This window comes from Elephas maximus, chromosome 5 (genome assembly GCF_024166365.1).
Source record: "Elephas maximus indicus isolate mEleMax1 chromosome 5, mEleMax1 primary haplotype, whole genome shotgun sequence".
In the NCBI taxonomy this organism is placed as follows: Eukaryota; Metazoa; Chordata; class Mammalia; order Proboscidea; family Elephantidae; genus Elephas; species Elephas maximus.
Window position 1 is genome coordinate 151,097,894 of NC_064823.1, and position 23,456 is coordinate 151,121,349.

A 23,456-nucleotide genomic window follows, 5' to 3' on the forward strand; every position below is an offset into this window, starting at 1 on the left:
AACCAAAAGGGAAAAACATGCTCAGCATTACTCAAGCTGAAAGAACTGAAGAAAAAGTCAAGCTTTGAGTTGCAACATTAAAGGATTCTGTGGGCAAAATAATGAAAGACGCAGGCAGCTTAAAAAGCAGATGGAAGAAATACTTGTCTCTGTACCAAAAAGAACTGGTCTATGTTCAGCCATTTCAGGAGGTGACATGTGATCAAGAACTGATAGTTTTGAAGGACGAAGTCCAAGCTGCACTGAAGGCAACGGCAAAAAACAAGGTTCCAGGAATTGACTGAATACCAATTGAGATGTTTCAACAAATGGAGGCAGCACTAGGGGTGCTCACTTCTCTATGCCAAGAAATTTGGAAGACAGCTACCTGGCCAACCTACAGGAAGACATTCATGTGTTCTCATTGCAAAAAAAAAAGGTGATCCAACAGAATGCAGAAATTATTGAACAATGTCATTAATATCACACACACAAAAAAAAACCCAGTGAACACCCAAGTAAAATTTTGCTAAAGATCATTTAAAAGTGGTTGCAGCAGTACATCGACAGGGAACTGCCAGAAATTCATGCTGGATTCAGAAGAGGACACGGAACCAGGGATATCATTGCTGATGTTAGATGGATCTTGGCTGAAAGTGGAGAATGCCAGAAAGATGTTTACCTGTGTTTTATTAACTATGCAAATGCATTTGACTGTATCGATCATAAGAAACTATGGATAATATTACAAAGAATGGGAATTCTTCATATGCGCTCATACGGAACCTGTGCATAAATCAAGAGGCAGTCATTCGAACAGAGCGAGGCGATACTTCGTGGTTTAAAATCAAGAAAGATCTGTATCAGGGTTGCATCCTTTCAACATACTTGTCAATCCGAATGCTGAGCAAATAATCTGAGAAACTAGACTACATGAAGAAGAATGTGGCATCAGGATTGGTGGAAAACTCATTAACAATCTGCAATATGCAGTTGACACAGTATTGCTTGCTGAAAGTGAAGAGGACTTGAGGCACTTACTGATGAATACCAAAGACTACAGTCTCCAGTATGGATTGGTTGTGTTGTCGTTAGGTGCCTTTGAGTGGGTTCAGACTCATAGTGACCCTATATACAACAGAACGAAACATTGCCTGGTCCTGCACCATCCTCACAATTATTTTCATGCTTGAGCCCATTGTTGTAACCACTGTGTCAATCCTTCTTTTTGAGGGTCTTCCCAGTTTCACCGGCCACAGTTCAAAGTTGTAAATTGTTCTTCCGTCTTCCTCATTCATTGTCCAGCTTTCACATGCATATGAAGCAATTGAAAACACCATGGCTTGGGTCAGGGGCACCTTAGCCTTCAAGGTGGCATCTTCGCTTTTCAACACTTTAAAGAGGTTTTTTGCAGCCAATTTGCCCAGTGCAATGTGTCTTGATTTTTTGACTGCTGCTTCCACGGCTTTTGATTATGGATCCAAGGAAAATGAAATCCTTGACCACTTCAATCTTTTCTTCTTTTGTCATGATGTTACTAACTGGTCCATTTGTGAGTACTTTTGTTTTCTTTATGTTGAGGTGTAATCCATACTGAAGGCTGTAGTCTTTGATCTTCATCAGCAACTGCTTCAAGTCCTCTTCATTTTCAGCAAACAAGATTGAGTCATCTGCATAACGCAGGTTGTTAATGACTCTCCCTCCAATCCTGATGCCCCATTCTTCTTCATAAAGTCCAGCTTCTAGGAGTATTTGCTCAGTGTACAGACTGAATAAGTATGGTGAAAGTATACAACCCTGACTGATCCAGACTTTTCCTGACTTCCCATTCTTGGCAGTGTTATCCATAGTTTGTTATGATCCACACAGTCGAATGCCTTTGCATAGTCAATAAAACACAGGTAAACATCTTTTCTAGTACTCTATGCTTTCAGCCAGGATCCATCTGACATCAGCAATGATATCCCTGGTTCCATGTCCTCTTCTGAATCTGGCTTTAATTTCTGGCAGTATGGATTACACCTCAACATAAAACAAAAATCCTCACAACTGGACCAATAAGGAACATAAAGAGAAATGGAGAAAAGATTGACATTGTCAAGGGTTTAATTTTACTTGGATCCACAATCAATGCCCTTGGAAGCAGTAATCAGGAAATCAAATGACATATTGCATTGGACAAATCTGCTGCAAAGACTTCTTTAAAGTCTCAGGAAGCAGAAGTCATTTTGACTACTAACGTGCCCCTGACCCAAACCATGATATATTCAATTGTCTTATATGCACTGGAAACCTGGACAATGAATAAGGAAGACAGAAGAAGAATTGACACCTTTGAAAGAAGATTTTGGCAAAGACTATTGAATATACCATGGACTACCAAAAGACCAAACAAGTCTGTCTTGGAAGAAGTACAGCCAGAGTGCTCATTGGAAGCGAGGATGACGACACTTGGTCTCAAGTACTTTGGACATGTTACCAGGAGGTACCATTCCCTGGAGAAAGACATCATGCTTGGTAAAATAGTGGGTCAAGAAAAAAGAGAAAGACCCTCGAAGGGATGGATGGACAATAGTGGATGCAACAATGGGCTCAAACATCATGACTATCGTGAAGATGGCACATGACTGGGCAGTGTTTCTTTCTGTTGTACATAGGTTCATTATGAGTTGGAACCCACTGGAGGGTACCTATCAACAAGAAACAATTTTTTTCTATAGAATTTAAGTGCTATTTATCATATATTAAACAAAGGGTTTCATCAATATCTGGGTTTATGCTCCCTTCCCTTAATAAATTTGGCCATTCTTCAAAGACCTCTATAAGGTTTCAATTACAGCCTTATACTATCTTGGCAGGCCTCCTCCCAATCTATTTTAATTTTTTTGTTTGTTTGCTTTTATTGTTGTTATTGTTATTCAAGAATATTTATTTTGATATTACTTTGAAAATTTAAAAATAACACTCTCATCAAAATCATATTTTTGGAATGAGTAACATTTGTATGTTAGTTATTCCTATCCAGATTCAAAGAGTTTCTATCCATTAGTTCAATTCTTATTTTGTCAGACAAAGATTTTGTTTTGTTCAAAATCTTTCTTTTTACATTTATTCTTTTGTGTTTATAAATTATTATACATTGGATTTCTTTTTGGGGGGGTCATTTTCCTTTCACTGGATGTTACTGGTATGAGGAAAAATTAATAATTTTATATATTTATATTGGCTCCGGGCACCTTATCATCTGACTTTATTAATTCTAGAGCTTAATTTTGTTTTGTTTCCTTCCTTTGTTCCTTTGTTATTTCCTCCTTCCCTTCCTCCTTCCTTCTTTCTTTTTTCATTTTATTTCTTTTTTAGTTTTCAATCACTTAATCTTCAAATACAGATTATTTTATTTCCTAATATCTATATTGATATCCTACTCTTATTACATTAACTAAAACAACCAAAACAACATAATAGCTGGTAAGTCTCCTTTGCACTTAATCTTAAAACTGAGCATGTCCTCATTTCATTTGATGCTTGCTGATCAAAAAGAGTATTTCTCGTGTTAAACGGTTTCCTTCTATTCCTGGTTTATACAGAGTTTTTATTCCAGTGGTAGCTGCATTATTGATAGAGTCCTATTATTTTTCTCCTCTGATCTTTTTTTCAAGATGAATTATTAGCAGGGATTGCCTGGCATGGAACCATCCTGAAATTTACTCCACTTCTGATGATGTATTATTCTTTTGATACATTTTTGGATTTCATTTTCTTTATTCTCCCTGAATTTTAACATCTATACTTATAAGTAAAATTAACATGTGCTTCTATTTGTTAGCATATGTTTATCAATTTTATATAAACTTATGCTTTGTTTCTAAAAGGATTTGGGAAGCTACCTTATACCATTTAGAACTTTTGACTAACTTAGGACATATCTTCTGTCTAGAAAGTAAGATAGTGAGGGATTAGAGCACACTTCTCTTTTAATTAGAAAATTTTTATCAACCCTTCCAAGTTATTCATATTTTATACCTCTTTCTTAATCAATGTTGGTAGTTTATATTTTGGTAGAAAACAGCCATTTCCTCTACAAAATTAATTTCATTCTCATGAATATCACATCTGTGTTAATATTTAATATCTCATTTCAAATAGCTTTTTAAATTTTTTCCTTTATTTTACTTATCCATGCTTGTCAAAGATTTATATGTTTTATAAGCCTTTTCCTCTTTTGCCTTCTTCTGTGTATTTTGTGGTTCTTTTTCTTATTTCTTTTTTTAAAAATGCCCTCTCTGACATTTTGTTTTAAACACTTTCATAGATTAAGCCAACAACTCATAAAATAATTATGGATCCATAAGAAACTGAAACCACTCAACATCACAATGAATTTTATACACAGCTATGTTGGGGGAGGGGAATCAATGAGAGTGAGAATAGACAAGAAAGTCTGTCGTGAAGACTTAGCTTTCCTGAGTGATTAGAAGTTGGAAATGGGGAGAAGAAGTGGCAAGATCCTCAAGACTATGTAAATTAATAGCCACTTCCAAGAAGGGGGTTCCCAGTTAATTCAGTATGTGATTACCACTTGTTTTAAAGGAAACTCAGCTCTTGCCTGAAGTAAAGAAAGACATCTTGGGAACTAATTAGAATGAATTAGTTTCTGTGTCTTCACCCTGATCTTCATTAAGCCTTCACTTAGTTCAGTGTATAGGATCAAATCCAGTCTCCCAAACAAAGAAAAGAAGAAATTCTTTCTGGATACAAGGTCATATATGTGGCTTATTAAACAGACAAAGATGGTGGACATGTGGTCCAGTTCTAGTTGAGGTTGAGAGAGACCACAGTCTGGCTTAAAAAGAATTACACACATCAATGGCATGTAGACCAAAATTCCAATCAATGAAAGTTTTTAAAGAAACGTTACTTTTGTAATGATAGAAAAGGAAAGGAGGAATTTCCTTCAGGTGTGCCTTATAAAAAATTGTAATATAAACCTGTACACCAGTGTGCATTGCAGTATTTTTCATAAAAGTCAAAAGGTAGAAAAAAAACCAAAATGTCCATTAACAGATGAATGGATAAACAAAATGTGGTGTGTATATACAATGGAATATTACTCAGCTGTAATGATGCGTACTAGAGCCTGTATGCACTTGAAAACATTATGCTAGGGAAATAAATCAATCGCAAAAGGACAAATACTGCATAATCTCACTTATATGGAATAAGCAAATGTATAGAAACCAAAGATTATTAATGGTTATCAGGAATGGGAAGAAGAAGAAAAGGGGAAGTTTTTGCCTGGATGGCATTGAGTTTATGTTAATAGTGTTGGGATAATTTGGAAAAAGCTATAATGATTACACAACATGAATAATGTAATCAGTGCCATTGAATTATAAACGTAGAAATTATTGTATTGGTGAATGTTTTGGTGTGTATATTTTCACTGTAATAAAAAATAAATAAAATAAAACTTGTATATATTAAGACAATATAGAAGTAGGAACATAATGTTTCCAAGACACAAGTTTGACATATGCAAAGAGTCAATTTCCTTTGCATGGTCACAAAATAACAAAACAACTACCTCTGATGTTAGCCATTATTTGTAAGACATGTACGTTGCCTGAAATTAACAGATAAATGGTTTTCTTTCAGAGGAGAAAGCCCAAAGGAAGCTTTCTTGTCTTTCAAGAGCCTTTTACCTTCATTCAGAACAAACAATAAATGTAAAATTCAGGGGCCTTTCTATGTCATGTCAGCAAAGAGATGATATTTTCAATTTTCTTTTCATGACCTCTCAGAAAAACATAGTCTCAAAAGTGCTATTCAGCTGGAAAAAGAAATTCCCCAACAATTATAGATTCATTCAATATAAAGTGTGTTTCGGGAAACTGCAACAACAACAAAATATTCCACACTTAGCTACCATTTTAGTAAGCCATAAGAATTCTTAAAGGCCTAGTGCTTTGTAATAAAAAGTAATTTTTTTCTAATGTATTCCCTAGACATATACTATACTGAATTGCATCCATTGGATCAAAATTCTGTTGTGCTCAAACTTTTATAATTTCAGAGGCTTTTTGCAAGTTTTATGTATGTGAAGTAATTTGCTTACAGGTCTTTAAAAAAGAGCAGTTCTTTTTCTCTCATGAGGAAAAGTGTAAAGTAACTGCCGTTAGAATGTCGAAGGAGAAACCCCAAGCAAAAGTGCAGTTAAAATCTTTATTTTATTCATAAAACAATAAAATGGGAAAATCAGGAAGATTGAATTTTTCTGCCATAAACCCACTAAACCCTCTGTCGTCAAGCAATGTTTAAATGCTAAGAGTAATTTATCAAGGCATAATTTACAAGCAACAAAAGTATAATCATAAAGGTGCGCCCTAATTCATCTTGCCAAGTGCGTACACCAGAGTAACCACCATCTGGATCAAGATACACAACATGGCAGCACATCAGAGAGTTCCTTTCTGCCTTTTTCCTGTTGTCTTAAAAGGAAAACGTTATTCTGATTTCGATCATAACTGATTAGTTTTGCTTATTCTTGTACATTATATAAATGGAATTACATATTCATCCATATTGTTGCATATAATATTCTTTTTTATTGATGATACATTCTATGAATATACCACAGTTTGTTAATCCATTCCTCTTGTGATGAACATGTGGATTGTTTCCTCTTTTTTTTTTTTTAATAATTTTTATTGTGCTTTAAGTGAAATTTTACAAATCAAGTCAGCCTGTCACACATAAGCCTATATACACCTTACTACACACTCCCGTTTACTCTCCCCCTAATGAGTCAGCCCACTCCCTCACTCCAGTCTCTCCTTTCGTGACAATTTTGCCAGCTTCCAACCCTCTCTACCCTCCCATCCCCCCTCCAGACAGGAGATGCCAACACAGTCTCAAGTGTCCACCTGATACAAGTAGCTCACTCTTCATCAACGTCTCTCTCCAACCCATTGTCCAGTCCCTTCCACGTCTGATGAATTGTCTTCAGGAGTGGTTCCTGTCCTGGGCCAACAGAAGGTTTGGGGACCATAACCGCCAGAATTCTTCTAGCCTCAGTCAGACCATTTATCCCACTGTTCTCCTGCTCCCTCAGGGGTTCTCTGTTATGTTCCCTGTCAGGGCAGTCATCTGTTGTGGCCGGGCACCATCTAGTTCTTCTGGTCTCAGGATGATGTAAGTCTCTAGTTCATGTGGCCCTTTCTATCTCTTGGGCTCATAGTTATCGTGTGACCTTGGTGTTCTTCATTCTCTTTTGATCCAGGTGGGTTGAGACCAATTGATGCATCTTAGATGGCCGCTTGTTAGCTTTTAAGACCCCAGACGCCACACTTCTAAGTGGGATGCAGAATGTTTTCATAATAGAATTTATTTTGCCAATTGACTTAGAAGTCGCCTTAAGCCATACTCCCCAAAACCCCGCCCTTGCTCTGTGGACCTTAGAAGCATTCAGTTTATCCCAGAAACTTCTTTGTTTTTGGTCCAGTCCAGTTGAGCTGACCTTCCGCGTATTGAGTATTGTCATTCCCTTCACCTAAAGTAGTTCTTATCTGCTAACTAATCAGTAACTAACCCTCTCCCACTCTCCCTCCCCCCTCTCATAACCACAAAAGAATGTGTTCTTCTCAGCTTATACTATTTCTCAAGATCTTACAATAGTGGTCTTATACAATATTTGTCCTTTTGCCTCTGACTAATTTCACTCAGCATAATGCCTTCCAGGTTCCTCCATGTTATGAAATGTTTCACAGATTCGTCACTGTTCTTTATCGATGCGTAGTATTCCATTGTGTGAATATACCATAATTTATTTAACCATTCATCCGTTGATGGACACCTTGGTTGCTTCCAGCTTTTTGCTATTGTAAACAGTGCAGCAATAAAGATGGGTGTGCATGTATCTGTTCGTGTGAAGGCTCATTTCTCTAGGGTATATTCCGAGGAGTGGGATTTCTGGGTTGTGTGGTAGTTCTAATTCTAACTTTTTAAGAAAACGCCAGATAGATTTCCAAAGTGGTTGTACCATTTTACGTTCCCACCAGCAGTGTATAAGAGTTCCAATCTCTCCGCAGCCTCTCCAACATTTATTCTTTTGTGTTTTTTTGGATTAATGCCAGCCTTGTTGGAGTAAGATGGAATCTCATCACAGTTTTAATTTGCATTTCTCTAATGGCTAATGATCAAGAGCATTTTCTCATGTATCTGTTAGCTGTCTGAATATCTTCTCTAGTGAAGTGCGCGTTCATATCCTTTGCTCACTTTTTGATTGGGTTGTTCATCTTTTGTGGTTGAATTTTAACAGAATCATGTGGATTTTAGAGATCAGGCGCTGGTCGGAGATGTCATAGCTGAAAATTCTTTCCCAATCCATAGGTAGTCTTTTTACTCTTTTGGTGAAGTCTTTAGATGAGCATAGGTGTTTGATTTTTAGGAGCTCCCAGTTATCTGTTTTCTCTTCGTCATTTTTAGTAATGTTTTGTATTCTGTTTATGCCTTGTGTTAGGGCTCCTAAGGTTGTCCCTATTTTTTCTTGCATGATCTTTACCGTTTTAGTCTTTATGTTTAGGTCTTTGATCCACTTGGAGTTAGTTTTTGTGCATGGTGTGAGGTATGGGTCCTGTTTCATTTTTTTGCAAATGGATATCCAGTTATGCCAGCACCATTTGTTAAAAAGACTATCTTTTCCCCAATTAACTGACACTGGGCCTTTGTCAAATATCAGCTGCTTATATGTGGACGGATTTATATCTGGGTTCTCAATTGTGTTCCATTGGTCTATGTGCCTGTTGTTGTACCAGTACCAGGCTGTTTTGTCTACTGTGGCTGTATAATATGTTCTAAAATCAGGTAGAGTGAGGCCTCCCACTTTCTTCTTTTTCAAATAATTTTTATTTTTTACTTATCCGGGGCTTCTTTCCCTTCCATATGAAGGTGGTGATTTGTTTCTCCATCACATTAAAAAATGTCATTGGAATTTGGATCAGAAGTGCATTGTATGTATAGCTGGCTTTTGGTAGAATAGACATTTTTACTATGTTAAGTCTTCCTATCCATGAGCAAGGTATGTTTTTCCACTTATGTAGGTCCCTTTTAGTTTCTTGCAATAGTACTTTGTAGTTTTCTTTGTATAGGTCTTTTACATCTTTGGTAAGATTTATTCCTAAGTATATTATCTTCTTGGGGGCTACTGTGAATGGTATTGATTTGGTGATTTCCTCTTTGATGTTCTTTTTGTTGATGTAGAGGAATCCAACTGATTTTTGTATGTTTATCTTGTAACCTGAGACTCTGCTGAACTCTTCTATTAGTTTCAGTAGTTTTCTGGAGGATTCCTTAGGGTTTTCTGTGTATAAAATCATGTCATCTGCAAATAGAGATAATTTTACTTCCTCCTTGCCAATCCGGATGCCCTTTATTTCTTTGTCTAGCCTAATTGCTCTGGCGAGGACCTCTAGCACAATGTTGAACAAGAGCGGTGATAAAGGGCATCCTTGTCTGGTTCCCGTTCTCAGGGGAAATGTTTTCAGGCTCTCTCCATTTAGAGTGATGTTGGCTGTTGGCTTTGTATAGATGCCCTTTATTATGTTGAGGAATTTTCCTTCAATTCCTATTTTGGTGAGAGTTTTTATCATGAATGGGTGTTGGACTTTGTCAAATGCCTTTTCTGCATCAATTGATAAGATCATGTGGTTTTTGTCTTTTATTTATATGGTGGATTACATTAATGGTTTTTCTAATATTAAACCAACCTTGCATACCTGGTATAAATCCCACTTGGTCGTGATGGATTATTTTTTTGATATGTTGTTTAATTCTATTGGCTAGAATTTTGTTGAGGATTTTTGCATCTATGTTCATGAGGGATATAAGTCTGTAATTTTCTTTTTTTGTGGTGTCTTTACCTGGTTTTGGTATCAGGGATATGGTGGCTTCATAGAATGAGTTAGGTAGTATTCCATCATTTTCTGTGCTTTGAAATACCTTTACTAGTGGTGGTGTTAACTCTTCTCTGAAAGTTTGGTAGAACTCTCCAGTGAAGCTGTCCAGGCCAGGGCTTTTTTTTGTTGGGAGCTTTTCGATTACCTTTTCAATCTCTTTTTTTGTTATGGGTCTATTTAGTTGTTCTACTTCTGATTGTGTTAGTTTAGGTAGGTAGTGTTTTTCTAGGAATTCACCCATTTCTTCTAGGTTTGCAAATTTGTTAGAGTACAATTTTTCAAAATAATCTGATATGATTCTTTTAATTTCAGTTGGGCCTGTTGTGATATGGCCCATCTCGTTTCTTATTCCGGTTATTTGTTTCCTTTCCTGTATTTCTTTAGTCAGTCTGGCCAATGGTTTATCAACTTTGTTAATTTTTTTCAAAGAACCAGCTTTTGGCTTTGTTAATTCTTTCAATTGTTTTTCTGTTCTCTAATTCATTTAGTTCAGCTCTAATTTTTATTATTCGTTTCTTCTGGTGCCTGATGGATTCTTTCATTGCTTGCTTTCTATTTGTTCAAGATGTAGGGACAGTTCTCTGATTTTGGCTCTGTTTTTTTTATGTATGTGTGCATTTATCAATATAAATTGACCTCTGAGCACTGCCTTTGCTGTGTCCCAGAGGTTTTGATAGGAAGTGTTTTCATTCTCATTGCATTCTATGAATTTCTTTATTCCCTCCTTAATGTCTTTTGTCAGTCTTTTTTCAGGAGGGTATTGTTCAGTTTCCAAGTATTTGATTTCTTTTCTCTAATATTTCTGTTATTGATTTCCACTTTTATGGCCTTGTGGTCTGAGAAGATGCTTTGTAATATTTCAATGTTTTGGATTCTGCCAAGGTTTGTTTTATGACGTAATACGTGGTCTATTCTAGAGAATGTTCCATGTACACTAGAAAAAGAAGTATATTTTGCAGCTGTTGGTTGGAGTGTTCTGTATAGATCTATGAGGTCAAGTTGGTTGATTGTAGCAATTAGGTCTTCCGTGTCTCTCTTGAGCTTCTTACTGGAAGTCCTGTCCTTCTCCGAAAGTGTTGTGTTGAAGTCTCCTGGTATAATTGTGGAGGTGTCTATCTCACTTTTCAGTTCTGTTAAAGTTTGTTTTATGTATCTTGCAGCCCTGTCATTGGGTACATAAATATTTAATATGGTTATATCTTCCTGGTCAATTGTCCCTTTAATCATTATGTAGTGTCCTTCTTTATCCTTTGTGGTGGATTTAACTTTAAAGTCTATTTTGTCAGAAATTAATATTGCTACTCCTGCTCTTTTTTGCTTGCTTTTTGCATGATATATTTTTTTCCATCCTTTGAGTTTTAGTTTGTTTGTGTCTCTAAGTCTAAGGTGTGTCTCTTATAGGCAGCATATAGACGGATCGTGTTTCTTTATCCAGTTTGAGGCTCTCTCTCTTTGTGGGTGCATTTAGTCCATTTACATTCAGCATAATTATAGATAAGCATGTGTTTGGTGCTGTCATTTTGATGCCTTTTTGTGTGTTGTTGTTGACAATTTCATTTTTCTGCTTACTTTTTTGTGCTGAGATGTTTTTCTTTGTAAATTTTGTGTTCCTCATTTTCATAGTATTTGAATTTATGTTTGCTGAGTTGTTGTGTTTTTCTTGGTTTTTATTTTGAGTTATGGAATTGTTGGACCTCTTTGTGTTTACTTTAATATCTACCCCTATTTTTCTAAGTAAAAACCTAACTTGTATCATCCTATATCACCTTGTTTTCCTCTCCATATGGCAGTTCTATGGCTTCTGTATTTAGTCCCTCTTTTAGATTATTGTGATCTTTTATATAACGACTTCAATGATTCCCTGTTTTGAGCATTTTTTTCTTTTTAAAATTAATCTTAATTTGTTTTTGTGATTTCCCTATTTGAGTTGATATCAGGATGTTCTGTTCTGTGACCTTGTGTTGTGTTGGTATCTGATATTATTGATTTTCTGACCAATCAATTCCTTTCGCATTTCTGGTAGCTTTGGTTTGGTTTTTGCAAATTCTCTAAGCTTGTGTTTATCTGTAAATGTTTTAATTTCACCTTCATATTTGAGAGAGAGTTTTGCTGGATATATGATCCTTGGTTGGCAGTTTTTCTCCTTTCAGTGCTCTATGTATGTCATCCCATTGCCTTCTTGCCTGCATGGTTTCTGCTGAGTAGTCTGAAGTTATTCTTACTGATTCTCCTTTGTAGGTGTCTTTTCTTTTCTCCCTGGCTGCTTTTAAAATTTTCTCTTTATCTTTGGTTTTGGGAAGTTTGATGATAATGTCTTGGTGATTTTCTTTTTGGATCAATCTTATATGGGGTTCGATGAGCATCTTGGATAGATATCTTTTCGTCTTTCATGATGTCAGGGAAGTTTTCTGCCAACAGATCTTCAACTATTCTCTCTGTATTTTCTGTTATCACACTGTGTTCTGGAACTCCAATCGCACGCAAGTTATTCTTCTTGATAGAGTCCCACATGATTCTTCGGTTTTCTTCATTTTTTTTAATTCTTTTATCTGATTTTTCTTCAACTATATATTTTTTTTTGTATTGGTATCAATTGCTTTATCCTCCACCTCCCCCACTCTGCATTCCAATTGCTCAATTCTGCTCCTCTGACTTCCTACTGAGTTGTCTAATTCTGTAATTTTACTGTTAATCTTTTGGATTTCTGAATGCTGTCTCTCTATAGATTCTTGTAGCTTATTAATTTTTCCACTATGTTCTTGAATAATCTTTTTGATTTCTTCAACTGCTTTATCAGTGAGTTCCTTGGCTTTTTCTGTAGATTGCCTTATTTCATTTTCAAGGTCATCCCTGATGTCTTGAAGCATTCTGTAAATTAGTTTTTTATATTCTGTATCTGGCAATTCCAGGATTGTATCTTCATTTGGGGAAGATTTTCATTCTTTGATTTGGGGAGTTGAAGAAGCAATCATGGTCTGCTTCTTTATGTGGTTTGATATTGACTGCTGTCTCAGAGCCATCACTAAGATATTGTTATGATTTATTTTATATTTGCTTACTGAGCCTTATCTTGTTTTGTTTTCTTTCAATATACATAGATAGGCTACTAGATTGCGCTCTCTTGATTGTTGTAGCCTTTGAATCACTTATGTCCTATTACGAGCTGTTTTGGGCTGTTACCAGATATATAAGCCTAAGAGTCCTTTCACTATTCTTGAGTAGAATCTGCTTTTGGGTCACCAAGTGTGTGGCACAGATTGTCACCTATTCACTTAGAAGAGTAGTGGTGATAGATGTGTGCACCAGATTCTAGTAGCAGCAGGGGGTCACACTCTGGGGGGGGGCAGGATGCTGACAGGCTTCCCCCAAGTGCCAGTGAGGTAGGTGTGTCTCTATTCCTAAAGCACTTTGGTGGGCAGGCTTTGAATCTGTACCTTAGGCACCCAATGCATGTACCTCTACAGATTGGTAGGTGTCACTATCCTCAGACCCCTATGTCAGGAGGCTAGGTGGTTTGGGTGGAGCTTCAGCCCTCAGTTCCTCACTGTGGGTCAGTGAGGGCTCTGTTTAATAGGTAGAGATAGCAGACATGGAAAACTTGTCTTTCCAGTAATCTGCTAAAACAATTACTGTCACATCACTATCAGAATTGCCTTTGCATTATAATAGCCACCTTGTTGCCTGCAGGGATGAAAGCCCAAGACTATGGCTCTCATATGCTTGACTGGAGCTGGTTCTGTATTTTTAGTCCAATTTCAGGAAGTCAGAGAAGGATTTTTGGCCCCTGGGTTTTTTGTAGCTGCTTCTCTCAGGGCAGGAGAATGGGTTAGGAAAAGACAAAAAAAAAAAATCTGCAGAGCACTTCACTCTCTGGCCCAGGAAATTCCAATGTTAATGAAGCCGCCTGGGATGGGAAGGGGAGGGATCAGATAGATAGGAGAGAGTAGCACCCAGGAATATAGACAAAGTTACTTATCTTGCTTGGTGATGACTGTTTTATCTGAGATTCCCGAGGGGTGTGTGTTGGCTGGGTCGAGATTGCTCCTGAGGGTCAGGCCTGCATCCTGTGCTTGTGCTGTCTCAGAAGCCGTGGTCAATTCCTCTACTCCCACTCCAAAGCCCAGCGCCAAGGTTCCCCGGCTGGGATGCCTCACTCCAGGCTCCAAAACCAGTCGCTGCCTCCTGGTGACTTCTCCTCCTGTCAGCTGCGTCACTGCGCTGCCTGCGTGCACTGGCTGGGCTTCCCCAAGGTCACCTCTGGGGGCTAGGGCTGCATCTTGTGTTTACGCTGTCTCAGGATGCCATGCTTAGCACCCCTGCACCCAGTCCAAAGCCTGGCACCAAGGTTTTCTGACTGGGAAGCTGGCTCCAGGCTCCGAAAACAGTCGCTGCTTCCCCATGGTTGCTCGTTCTCTTGTTAGCCTTGTCAGTGTGCAGTCTGCTTGCGCTGGCTGAGTCCCTGTGGAGGTTACCCCAAGGGGCTAGGGGTTAGGGCTGTGTCCCATGCCTGCCTACCTCAGCAAGCTGCAATCAGCCCCACCACTTGGCACCTGGGAACTGCGAGGGCTCAAGGCTGTTGTGCGGGTTGCCGGTTCCAGAAGTGGTCGCTGCTTCAGGATGCAGCTTTTTGCTCCCCTGTCACTCAGAACAACTCTTCAGATCTGTGTTTGATGGTCAGGGTTCGTAGATTGTCATGTATGTGATCGATTCACCTGTTTTTCTGAGTCTTTGTTGCAAGAGGGATCCCAGGTAGCTTCTACTTAGTCAGCCATCTTGGCCCCGCCTCATGTTTCCACTTTTTAAGTATTATGAGTATCATGCCTTGGATATTTTTGTACAAATCTTTTTGCGGATATATGCTTTCATTTCTCTTAGCTATGCATCTAAGAATGGATTTGCTGGGTCATATTATATGACGATATAACAGTATAGTACAACATAGTGTACTGTAGTGTAGTGTAGTACAGTAAATATAACATAACATAACATATAACACAATACAATATAATAGGAAGACTCTCAGTGAGATGGATTGATACAGTGGCTGCAACAATCATATGTCAAGCATAACTATTATGAGGATCGCACAGGACTGGGAAGTGTTTCCTTCTGTTGTACGTAGGGTCACTATAAGTCAGAACCAACTCAGTGGCACCTAACAACAACAACAGCAATTTAAATTACACCTAACAATTTTAGAGAAAATTTTCAATTATACTTCAAATAAATTTTCCTCTAAACCATTGATGACATGATGATTGTTGTGGATTGAATTATGGTCCCCCAAAATATGTGTTGTAAATCCTAAACCCATGTAACTGTGGAAGTAATCCTATTTAAGAATAGGACTTTATTTGTCACGGTGATAAGACCGTATCAATATAGGGCATGTTAAGAAATAAAAAGAGCAGATTAGGCACAGAATGAAGTATAATGGAAGGGGAGATACACAGCACATGAAGACTGCCAAAGAACTGAAGAACAGAAGCTGAAAAAGAGCCAAAAGAGAAAGCCTTCCCCTAGAGTCAGCACCCTGAATCTACACTTCCAGCTTCTTGAACTGAGAAAGTAAACTTCTATTTGTTAAAGCTACCTGCTTGTGGTTTTTCTATTATAGAAGCACTAAGAAAGTAAGACAATGTCCATCACCATTTAATAATTTAGTGTGTATTTTCTATATAAAAGAATATCCTCCTACACAATATTTGTTGTTGTTGTTAGGTGCCATCAAGTCAGTTCTGACTCATAGCAACCCTATGCACAACAGAACCAAACACTGCCCAGCCCTGCAGCATACTCATAATTGTTGCTATGCTTGAGACCTTTGTTGTAACCACTGTGTCAGCCCATCTCATTGAGGGTCTTCCTCTTTTTCTCTGGCCCTGCACTTTACCAAGCAAGGTGTCCTTCTCCAGGGGCTGATCCCTCCGGATAACATGTCCAAAGTATGCGAGATGTAGTCTAGCCATCCTTGCTTCAAAGGATCATTCTGGTTGTACTTCTTCCAAGACATATTTGTTAGTTCTTTTGGCAGTCCATGGTATATTCAGTATTCTTCACCAACACCATAATTCAAAGGCATCAATTCTTCTTTGGTCTTCCTCCTTGTCCAGGTTTCACATATATGAGGCAACTGAAAATAGTATTGATACTCTACTACCCTCCACCATCATCAGGGTTGTATCCTCTCATCCTACTTATTCAATCAGTACACTGAACAAACAATCTGAGAAGCTGGACTATATGAAGAAGAAGGTGGTAACAGGATTAGAGGAAGACTCATTAACAACCTGCAATATACAGATGACACAACCTTGCTTGCTGAAGGTGAAGAGGACTTGAAACCCTGATTAAGATCAAAGACTGCAGCCTTCAATATGGATTACACTTCAACACAAAGAAAATAAAAATCCCCACAACTGGACCAATAATATCATGATAAAACGGAGGAAATATCAAAGTTGCAAAGATTTTATTTCGATTGTATTCACAATCAATGCCCATGGAAGCAGCAGTCAGGTAATCAAATGATCTATTGCACTGGGCAAATCTGCTGTAAAAGACCTCTCTAATTAAGTGTTAAAAAGTAAAGATGTGACTTTGAGGACTAATGTGTACCTAACCCAAATCATAATATTTTCAATCACCTCACATGCATGAAAAAGCTGGACAGAGAATAAGGAAGATAGAAGGAGAATTGATGCCTTTGAATTATGCTGTTGGTGAAGAATGTTGAATATACCATGGACTGCCAGAAGAATAAGTCTGTCTTGAAAGAAAACCCCCCAAAAAACCAAACCCAGTGCCATTGAGTCGATTCCTACTCATAGCAACCCTATAGGACAGAGTAGAACTGCCCAGTGGAGTTTCCTAGGAGCACTTGGAGGATTTGAACTGCCTACCCTTTGGTTAGCAGCCATAGCACTTAACCACTACGTCACCAAAGAAGTACAGCCAGAATTCTCCTTAGAATTGAGAATGGTGAGACTTTGTCTCACATACTTTGGACATGTGGAGGGACCAGTCCCTGTAGAAGGATATCAGGCTTGGTAAAGTAGAGGGTCAGCAAAAAGGAGGAAGACGCTTAAGGAGATGAATTGACACAGTGGCTGCAAAAAAGGGCTCAAACATAGCAATTATTGTGAGAATGGCACATGACCGGGCAGTGTTTTGTTCTGTTCTACATAGTGTCACTATGAGTCGGAACAGACTAGACAGAACCTAACAACAACAATAACATTGACATCCAAACTTCATACCCTATTTAAGATTTTTCAATTACCCCAATGATATATTTTATAGGAAAATAATCAAGCCCAGAAACATTAATTGCATTTAGTTTTTATGTTTTTTCAGTCCAACTTAAATCTGGGACTTTTCACAAGCCTTTCCTTGATTTCATGTCTTGATACATCTAAAGATGATAAAGATTTTGTGCAAAAGTTTAGGATTGATTTTCAAGGTATGTAACTTTGACAGGAATGTCACAGAAACTGATGCTTCCTATCAGGTGGCACACGTTTTCAACTTGTTCCATTACTGATTATGCTCACTTTGATCGTCTGATTAAGGTGGTGTCTGCCATGCTTCTCCACTATAACATTACTTTATTCCCCTTTCTAATTAATGAGCATGTTATTGGGGGATATTTTGAATCTACACAAATATGGTGTTTCTCATCAAACTTTCAATGTGTTCATTTATATATTTATAAAAGTATAGACTCATGAATTCCTATTTAGTTCCCAAATTAGTTCAGTGGGTTATAATTCAATCATATCACTATTTTGGTGTTGAAATTATCCCAGATTTGTACTGTGGAAATACATCCAGGATCCTTTGATAGACTCTCTCACTCTCTGAACATTTTCTTACTTTCTCGTACAACAAAATGTTCCAGTATTATCTATATTTTCCCACTCCAGCCCTAGAATTGGCTAGTGGAGTGAGGCATTTAGAAACCAAGATCTGGGCCATGAGTGGGCTCATTGCTGCTCCCAGATCCTTTCAGTAGACTGCACTAGGGAATTTATGTATGTACATACATATACATATCACACACATTTACATCTATATTTTTCTCTGGATAGATTTTTTTCCCCATCTTTTCTACAGTTCTACTAACTCTAGTCCAACACCACAGGATCAATTATAGTTTTCTTTATTTCCATATTTGTAATTCCTTCTCTGACAATGAGAAATCTGACTCCCAATATCCTTTAAAGGACATTAAGTATGTAACCAAAATCTCATCATCACTACTACCACTCCTATGTAGGTGCCTTCTTGACTGCACTCGGGGTCCAATACCCCATCTTAACCGTCACCCAGTCCCTGTTTTGACACTCTTTTGGCCCCACCTAGAATCACTCATGCTGGCTGCCCCGTATGTACAGGTACTTTTTTCCTCTTTTTGGAAGTTGGAGGGGGGCCACCTTCTTAATCTGTTCAGGCTCTGATACCATGCACTCCATTACCTCCCAGAATGGACAACCTCGTCACTCTACTTGAGCCCTGGCGTTACAAGGGATCACTCTCTACACTCTACTAAGCTCCAACAGCCCACTCTGTGCCACTGTGAGCACATTCACCACCCAGCACGGGCAACAACTTTGTTTGGCTTCACCTAAAAGCTTTAGCCATCACCTATCTGTCAGCTTGTCGTACTGCGGTGGGTTGTGTGTTGCTATGTTGTTGGAAGCCACGCAACTGATGTTTTGAATACCAGCAGGGTCATCCATGGTGGGCAGGTTTCAGTGAAGCTTCCAGTCCAAGACGAACTGGGAAGAAAGGCCAGATAACCTACTTCTGAAAATCAGTCAGTGAAAACCTTACGAATCGCAGCAGAATATTATTTGATATGATGTGGAAGATGAGCTCCTCCCAGGTTGGAAGACAAACAGATCAACAATTGTGAAGATGGTGCAGGACTGGGCAAATTTTCATTGTTATGCATAAGGTCACTTAAGTTGGAGCCAATTTGCTGGCAACTAACAATAATATCATTAGAATGAAACAGAAAGGAAGGAAAGGAAAAAAAGAGAAGAGAAACATAAGCATGACAATTTGTATTACTAATACGATTATCTATTTTAGCCAGTGAATTCTCACAGAATGGCTTTGTTGATTTTTGCTAACCTCTTGCATCTATAGCCAACTTATGATTTCAGTTTTACCTTGTTTTGACAAATGTAGTTGCTTTCCAATCTATTAAAATCTATTAACTATTTTTTTAGTAAATTTATTGTTATAAAGTTTTGCAGGTGATATAATTTTAAATTATTTCTCATTCTTGTGCAAATTACATTCATTAAACTGAAATCTCTTTTAACCTCAGTACTAAATCAAGCCCTGATTTGTACTATTTATTGATTTATTTCTTGATTTCTCTGGTGTAAATTCTCCCACTCTGGCCAATTTGAAACTACCAACAACATGAACATTGAACATGGAATTGGGAAGGGACGAGGAGTAATATTGCTATCATGCAGATACAATATATGTAAAAGACCTTGACAGCATAAAAACCAGTAAAATGTAAAATAGTTAAGAAATAGTGAGTTTTAAGTATTTATTGCATTTGTTTTTAATATAATTTATTTGATTGCAACTAGCAGCAACACAGCAAGTTTATATAATAGAATTTTTCTTAATGGCTGTGTCTAATCACTGGTTTTCAGAATTCCTGAAAATTTTAACAGTGGGATCTCTCAAGCAAAGATGAACTAGCTCAAGCATTCCACTGACTGTTCCCCAGGTTTATATGACCACTGGTTATTTTTCTTAATATAAGCTTTATTAATATCTCTGGGAGGCATTAGTGGTAAAGTAGGAGCATTCTCATTTCCCGTGTGGGAGACCTGGGTTTATTCCCAGTCAATGCACCTCGTACACAGCCCCAACTGTCTGGCTTGCATGTTGCTATGATGCTGAACAAGTTTCAGGGGAGATTACAGATTAAGACTGGGAGAAAAAGGCTGGTGATCTACATCCAAGATGAGGCATTTAAAATCCTATGTATCACAATTGCTCAATCAGCAACAGGTCGTGGGGGTTGTGCAGGATCAGGCAGCATTTTGTTCTATTCTGCATGGGGCCACTATGAGTTGGAGACCATCCCAAGGGCAGCTAAAACAACAGCAACAATAACTCTGGAGATGTACTTTGAGAAAATGAAAATTGTTGTTAGTTGCCATTGAACTGATTCCTACTCATGATGACCCTGTGTCATCAATATTTCCCATGAGAACTAAAAGCAGTGATCTTTTGGAAAAAGAAATGAATTGGATCACGCTTCACTAAATATTTAATCTCACCTAAGCAAGAACTCCTATGAGACTATATATTTCTATATGTAATCCAAGGAGCTTGAACGATAGTTTTAAACATTCCTACAGGAATGTTTAAACCTAGGCAGAACTTCTTGGTTCACAGATGATTCTTGACTTTGTGTTACATGCCTGAGTCTAAGGTTATAGAGAAGAACATTGGATAGACTGTATTCTGAAGGAACTCAAAGTCTAATCAGAAAGATAAACCATGCTCAGAAAAGACTGCATTACAAAGTGATAGTCATAATACAACTGAAATTGATAAAGGAGCTATGTAGAGACAGGGAAGGGAATAGACACGATGAGGCAGAGAAACACACTGGAAACAGTTTTTTGCAGGTGCCCTTTATGAAGGAGACGTCAGTGAATTGGCCTGATTCTCTTATACGTGCAGGCAGCTCTGAACATTTCACGCCTTCAGGTAAATCAGAAGTCCCCTTTTCAACGATGTACCTAAAGCTCACAATTCTGGACCTTGACCCCTTAGATGCCTACATCCTAGAAGATTACAGTTTCAGAATCGTATACATTTTAGCTCTCAACTCTACAGGAATATACTTTTAATTTTATTTCAGAGCCTGTAAATGAGTAAATTATCTTGTTGTTGTGTTATTATTTTTCTCATGCTAAGTATATTAAAAATACCATGGGCTGGCAGAAGAAGGAACAACTCTATCATGGAAGAAAGACAGCCAGAATGCTCCTTAGAAGCAAGGATGGCAGGACTTCATCTCATGTGCTTTGGACATGCTGTCAGGAGGGACCACTTCCTGGAGAAGGACATCATGCTTGGTAAAGTGGGAGGTCAGTGAAAAAGAGGAAGACCCTCAGTGAGATGGATTGACACACTGGCTGCAACAGTGGGCTCAAGCATAACAAGATTGTGAGGATGTAACAGGACTGGACAGTGTTTTGTTCTGTTGGAAGCAGCTCGACGGCACCTAACAACAAGTGTATAGGTAGGAGAACATTTGGTATTTTAGTATTCTTCACAGGTACAGTTCAGTAACATTAAATTATGTTCTTCCTGTTGTTATATCATCACCTTGATCTCTTTCCAAAATTTTTCATCACTGTTAATAGAAGCTCAGTGTTCCTTAGCATTGAGACCTCCTTTTCCTGTCCCTTCCACCTGCCCAGGAAAAAACTAATGAACTTTCAACTCTGTGCACTTGCTTTTTCTAGATATTTCATACAATTAGAATCAAACAGTATGTGTTCTTTTGTGACTGACTAATTATTTAACTCAGCATATTGTATTTAAGGTTCATCCATGTTGTAGCATGTATCAGAACTTCATTTATCTTTATGGCTAACATTCAATTGTATGTATGTACCATATTTTGTTGATACATTTATGTGTTGATGGAGATTTAGTCTGTTCCCATCTTTTGATTACTGTGACTAGTGCTACAATGAACATTTGTGTACAAGTATCTATTGGAGATTCTGTTTTCAATTCTCTTGGGCATATGCCTAGGAGTGGAATTGCTAGATTTTTTTTTTTTTTTAATGTAAATCTTTGGGCTGAATTTATTCTGACTTGGGGAAGACAAAGAGGTTTGAATCCTGTCAGTCCTGATAATATCATGTTTTCTTTCCTCCTTTAACATGGTGGCGAAATGACTCCTGTAAAAGCAATATAAAAAGATTAATTTATGAGTATTGTTGTTAGGTGCCATCAAGTCAGTTCTGACTCATAGCGACCCTATGCACAACAGAACGAAACGCTGCCTGGTCCTGCATCATCCTCACAATTGTTGTTATGCTTGAGCCCATTGTTGCAGCCACTCTGTCAATCCACCTCATTGAGGGTCTTCCTCTTTTCCACTGACCCTGTACTTTGCCAAGCATGACGTCCTTTTCCAGAGACTGATCCCTTCTGACAACATGTCCAAAGTAGGTAAGATGCAGTCTCGCCATCCTTGCTTCTAAGAAGCATTCTGGTTGTACTTCTTCCAAGACAGATTTGTTCACTCTTCTGGAAGTCCATGGTATATTCAATATTCTTCGCCAACACCATAATTCAAAGGCATCAATTCTCCTTTGGTCTTCCTTATTCATTGTCCAGCTTTCACATGCGTTATGATGCGATTGAAAATACCATGGCTTGGGTCAGGCACACCTTAGTCTTCAAGTGATATCTTTGCTCTTCAATACTTTAAAGAGATCCTTTGCAGCAGATTCACCCAATGCAGTATGTCTTTTGATATCTCAAATGCTGCTTCCATGAGTGTTGATTGTGGATCCAAGTAAAATGAAATCCTTGACAGCTTCGATCTTTTCTCTGCTTTATCACGATGTTGCTCCTTGGTCCAGCTGTGAGGATTTTTGTTTTCTTTATGCTGAGGTGCAATCCATACTGAAGGCTGTGGTCTTTGATCTTCATTTTAAGTGCTTCAAGTCCTTTTCTCTTTCAGCAAGCAAGGTTGTGTCATCTGCATAATGTAGGTTGTTAATGAGTCTTGCTCCAATCCTCATGCCCCGTTCTTCTTCATATAGTCCAGCTTCTCGGATTATTTGTTCAGCATACAGGTTAAATAGGTATGGTGAAAGAATACAACCCTGGCACACACGTTTCCTGACTTTAAACCAATCAGTATTCCCTTGTTCTGTCCAAACAACTGCCTCTTGATTTATGTAAAGCTTCCTCTTGAACACAATTAAGTGTTCTGGAATCCCCATTTTTAACAATGTTATCCATAATTTGTTATGATCTGCACAGTTGAATATGTTTGCATAGTCAATAAAACACAGGTAAACATCCTTCTGGTATTCTCTCCTTTCAGCCAGGATCCATCTGACATTAGCAATGATATCCCTGGTTCCATATCCTCTTCTGAAACCCCACGTGTCTGTCAGTTTGTCATACTGTGGGGGCTTGTGTGTTGCTGTGATGCTGGAAGCTATGCCACCTGTATTCAGATACCAGCAGGGTCACCTGAGGAGGACAGGTTTCAGCTGAGCTTCCAGACTAAGATAGACTAGGAAGAAGGACCCGGCAGTCTACTTCTGAAAAGTATTAGCCAGTGAAAAGCTTATGAATAGCAGTGGAACATTGTCTGAGGTAGTGTTGGAAGATGAGCCCCCCAGGTTGGAAGGCACTCAAAGGATGACTGGGGAAGAGCTGCCTCCTCAAAGTAGAGTCGATCTTAACGACATGGGTGGAGTAAAGCTTTCGGGACCTTCATTT